General features: G+C 39.7%; 1 long non-coding RNA gene across 1 annotated transcript; it reads right to left on the bottom strand.

The window, feature by feature from the left end:
• Nucleotides 1-227: 227 nt before the first annotated feature.
• LOC116453512 lies at nt 228-5,293 on the bottom strand. Its single transcript, XR_004243842.1, has 3 exons — nt 5,072-5,293; nt 4,670-4,825; nt 228-2,396 (listed from the first exon to the last, which is right to left on the bottom strand). It is a non-coding gene; the product is annotated as an uncharacterized LOC116453512 (long non-coding RNA).
• Between the last annotated feature and the right edge of the window lie 155 nt (nt 5,294-5,448).

Raw genomic sequence — 5,448 nt, 5'->3', positions numbered from 1 at the left:
AAATCAGAGATCAAATTAAAATTGTATATGATGCCAACATTTAGAAGTGTCTAACAAATTTAAAACTACCTAATTATCTCTGTAATATTAATCCATTCAATACTAGAAAAGAAAGTAGAAAAAAGGAATTAAAAGTTTCTTCAAATACCATTTGACTGACATTAGTAAACAAATTAAACGATTTTACAGAAGAAAGGGATCTAGATATTTAGATGTGATATAGATATTTAATAATAATATAATACTTATGGGGTAGCAACCTCTGACAAATAACAAAGGAAGGAATCTTGAGTATATGTAATGTGATTAAGAGGAGATTAATATATTAAATAAAGGTTTTTGAAAGCAGCTGGTGTCTTCAAGATGACCAAGAAAGTGCTTAACGGTTATGGTAACACAGAGAGATGGAGCTGGACTGTGAAGGAATTTAAAACCCATAAACCATTTTCCTGCCAATAAGGATTATATTTTCCAGTGTGAACTGCTTCTTAATTGAGACTGAAAATTCCTCCATTATTCTAAAATTAAGGTTAACTGGAAATAGCACCAATACTGTAAAATAAGTGACAGATGTGCAATCAAGAAAAGATAACATGAATACACTTTACAAGAATGGCAATTCCAGTTACAAATAACAGAAGACGTCTCCCTTTCTGTAAATGAAGACTTCTTTACCATTATAATTTCTGTCTGTCATAATCTACTGTAGTAAAATTAATGCAGCCCAGGAAATTGCAGCTTTGTAACAGCAGCAGCCCTACATACATTTGCATGAGTGTTCTGTAGTGACAGGAATAGAATATATGGCATAAAAAGTTACTGAAAATAGACTTGTCTAGTCACTGGCCAAATGCTACCCGTTGCTTTTGGGAACAGAGGGTGTTGACAGGAGAGACTGTCAGTGCAGCGAGCATGACCCTTCCTGCAGCTCTGGTGTGCTGTTCTCCTGCCTCTGTAGCCCTGCAGGTGGGAAGGAGTGGGTTGGAGGAACAACCACTTTCTGCAGCATTAGGTGCTGTCAGCCTCCTAAGTCATCACTGAATAACATAATGTTCCTTGTCTGTGTTTTGCCAGTGGGAGGGTGACTTATCACACAACTGTAATGGGATGAGCAGTGTTGATGGAGCTAAAGGTAAAATTCTTCTGCAGATAACAGGTTCACATTTAATTCCTGTGCTCTGTAGATCTACTGGCTAATTTCTGCAGAGAAAAAATCCCTTTCCCAATTAAAAATGTGTATGGAATTGTATGCTGTGTTCCCATTTTCATGGTGCTTGTATACTTTTGCATGTGAATAAATTACAGACACATTTGTTAAAAGAAAAAAAAGAAAAGAAAGTTAAACATTTCACCATACTAACTGTTCCAGAGCTTATCACATGGTTGTGCATATCAACGCCAAGTCCCAAGCCTACCTGGAGCTGGAAGTCTGTGCTAGGTTGTGGCATGGTACAAAGGACAGAACTGAGAAGTGTTTTCAAAAGCCTTGCCTATCTTTCAAAATATGCTCTCAAATACTGTTCTGGACGCTGTATTATATTCTTATATTAGTTTGTGTTGCATTACCTGAAACCACATATTCCAATCTATAGTTACTTATTTTCATAACTGGTACAGGATTATTATATCCTGCATCTCATGCTATACCCAGTAATGTAATTACATTTCTCAGACTGTCTACAGTATGAAATTTTATCTTGTCATAGACTTGATCTTGCAGCACAGGATAGCTTTGCAAGTGAAAATCTTGAAAGAATTTGTGTGTGTGCATTGTATATACTGCTCATCTGCACCTCTCTATATAACAGTTTTAAAACATAAGCGAGGTCTTGTATTAGCTTACTTTGCCTCTTCTAGTGTAATGAATCTGGGAAAATGTAAGAATAAGCTCTTTTCCTTCTATTTTTATTCAATATACTTGCCATGAGGAAGAAAATCGGTTTAGCAAACAGTTCCTTGACCATATTCCAATTCTTACACTGTGAGTGAGAAGCTATGAGAATTTGCATAACCCATATGATGGCTGAATTTTTATTTGTATCTTTTTTGTCTTTTAAGTGATCAGTGTATTTCCCTGTCATACCACAGTAGGTTTAGGCTTGCAGACTCTAAGCATTATTGTGAAACTAAAAATAATAGACAGATAAAAAATTCTTATTGGAGGTTATTTGTTCTCAAATGTCACACAGACAATTACAATGGTACTTGAAAAAATCTGCACAATACAAACAGACTCCCTGAGATTTTTTTTTTTTACACTTACTACTTATTAAACAGGTAAGATTAACAAAGAGTTGTAGTTGTTTATAATATTGATACACAAATACTTTTGCACTTGACAATGATCTTCAACATTTTCACTGGTTGGTCTCATGCAAAAGTTAAGATTCTTTTATCTAGGGAAAATAAAAAAAAACAAACCAATGAGAGTGATAATTTTAGAATGAAGAAAAATTAAACAAGAGCATTACCAAGATCTTCAAAAGGTCACTCTAAGCATGGAACATTAATAAAAATAGAGGAAGAAAATATGTTGTACCCTGTTCATTTTATCTCTCTGCTAAATGTAAGCCTTGTCAATAACCAGTGTTATGAGGGCCTTGCTCAGCCCACATTTATTATTCATTATACAGAAGTTTATACAAAACAACAAGACTGAGGCAGGACAGAGAGGAGAATGTGTGATTCCGTTCTGTGACACCGGTGAAGACACCTTGAGAACCTTCTGTAAGGTTGTTCTCAGAGGTACAGTTCATTTGCCTGTGTCACTTTCAAAGCTGCATAGTAGCATGTTTTCAGTAGGAGGCATTTCCCATGGAGGCATGTGCTTGGATTCATAGTCTGTATCATTCAGCCTTCAGTGCTGGGAACCCCTGAGATGCCTTGGCAGCACAACCAAGTACCACAGCGAAGGCTGAGGCGTGCACAGGGTGTGCTGTGACTTGCCAATTGAAGGAGCCCAGGGGCAACATACACAGAAAAGCACCTGAACTTGTGCTACAACACTGAACTCAAGTCGTGACGTGTCTTCTGGGTAGCTCAGGCACAAGCAGGGCTGCTCAGAGCAGAGCATCCTACCCACCAAACTGCACAGCAGTTGAATTAAACATCTCTTATAAGGCAGTAGTGTCTAGAGGAAGAGGAGCAGGAAGAAAGCAGTAAGTTCTTACTGCCTAAACTGTCTGCAGCCTGGCATTATCTGATGTTTGACTTTTTCCTTTAGAGCTCGGGTAACATCCAAGGAAGGCTTGTCACCAGCTGAGTGCATCCCCTGGTTTCTTGGTACACATTTAGGTACCATCCAGCTTCCCATGGACACTGCAGACAATGCTAGCGGATCTACACGTCAGGCTGCAATGTTTGGGTTGGAAAGTCGTGTAGACCTTCGGCTACCTTTAAACACATGGGTGTGAAGTACTGAAAAACAGAGGCAGATGACTGAACTATTCCCTAATTGCTGCTATTTAGACTATAGCAGCTCAAGTGACTAGGGTTTAAAGAACTCTGAAAAGTCAAGTCAAGGAGCTAGAGAAATGCTTATTTTTTTATCCCAAATAGGTACTTATTTAGATGACAGTCATATTTCCAAGAATAGGTCAGCATGCTGGGATGCTTAATAACAATAATTCTCAGCTGTATGTGCAGGCTTGAGCAGACAGACTGAGTTGTGACATAGCTTTCCCTGCAGGTCCCTGGGAGTGAAACTGAGGTTTACAAGTCTTCTTCAGAGGCACAGAAGAGCAGTTCAGTGGAGAAGGAGGTCCCACACAGATGAGTTGCTGTAGTTGCAGCAGGATGGACCAGGCATTGGTGGAGCTCAGTGCTGCCTAGCTGGCAGCTTTACCAATGTATGAAATCTTTTCTGTCTTTTCCCAGACAAGAAAAATAGTAAAGAAATCTGGTTGCAGCTGCCAGTTCCTACAATAGGACTCCAAAAGAAAGCCTATATCTCTGTACTTGTTAAAAACTGGGCATGTGATAGCAAAATCATGTGCTGAAGATACAACCTTACTGGTAGTATTTACAAGCTACTTTTGACCTACCGAGGTTGGCCTCACAGTACCTTATCAAGAAGTAGTTTGGGGCACAAAACACCTTGAGCCTTAGAAATCCTCACAAAAATAAAAACCTGTTAAGTATTTTGAAGCTGACTGAACACTGAAAGCTCAATATAATTTATACTAAAAAGACATCTTGCAGGTTAGTTACCCCATTTTCCAATAGAAGTTTGGTATAGTATTACTGCATTTCTTGCATGATGAAGACAGCTGGCATAACACTACCAACTGCCTTGTAGCACGCTATCCCTTATATCAGAGCTCACTCATATTCAGAGTTTATTTCTGCAGGATAATAATGTTCAAAAACACAATTTTGCACCAAATGAGTAGTTGATTAATTCCATATTACAGTTATTAATAATTTTTGAAATCTTCAAAAGAATAAACCACATCAGCCTTCATTTAATTTAATATTTTGATTGTTTCTCATAGGCTCTCAAATACAATAATCTGTTTCTGTAGAACAGTTTGATTTCCTAGATTCAAATATGAAAAAAGGTCCTGCAGAATATTTTCAGAACGATGCAAGAAATCCTGTTTTATTTTATAAATTATATTATTACAGAAGGGATATGACCAGCGTGTGAACTCTCAGGCCATGATCTCACCTTTACCCAGTTCTTACAACAACATCTGCCTTCCATGCAAGTCGTTTCAGGGAGTGGCTTGGTTCTGGTTAATCGCATTGTATGGGTGCTGGTGCCGCCGGGCAGTCGTGTCCGCTTGTGTACGAAGCGCTTCTGCTATTACTGCAGCCTGGCAGTCTGACCGACGGACAGCAGAAGGACACGAGACAGGGGGGACAAACATCAGTTTTATCTCAATATGGTCTGATAAATTACTTAGGGAAGGCTATTTTCGCTCTTTGCCAGAGGCTTCCAGATGGTGCCTGAGTGGGCTGTCTAGCAAAAGGAAATTTAGTCCTTCCGTCCTGAGAGAGCTCGGTGGCACCAGGGACAGACTTCCCCGTTGAGCAGCAGATTTGATAACGAGTAGATTTATCTCCTCACCTTTAGAGCGCCCTTGAAGGTTCCCACCGCTATCATACCTCGGTGAGTGCCGCCTCAGTCCGTCTGCATCCCCAGAGTTCTTGAAAAGGGGCCTGGTTCCAACTAAATCGACTATAGCACTTCCCCGGTACTGATGTCAATATCCAAACACAGAGCTTAAAAAAACCTTACCAAAACAAGCAAACAAATAAAACCAGAAAAAAACCCCACACAACTCAACAAATGCACTTTTTTTTATTTTGGAAAAATTTATTTACAGAAGGAGGTTGGTACGTTTCTCTTCCAGACACCGCCCCCGGCCTGCCCCGCTCATTACCCCGTGCCGGGGGGCCGGCCGGCCCAGTGCCCGCCCCGCCGTCCCTCCTTCCCGCCCCGCT

Source organism: Corvus moneduloides, chromosome 1, assembly GCF_009650955.1.
Source record: "Corvus moneduloides isolate bCorMon1 chromosome 1, bCorMon1.pri, whole genome shotgun sequence".
Classification (NCBI taxonomy): domain Eukaryota; kingdom Metazoa; phylum Chordata; class Aves; order Passeriformes; family Corvidae; genus Corvus; species Corvus moneduloides.
This window is presented reverse-complemented; position numbering and strand designations above follow the sequence as displayed.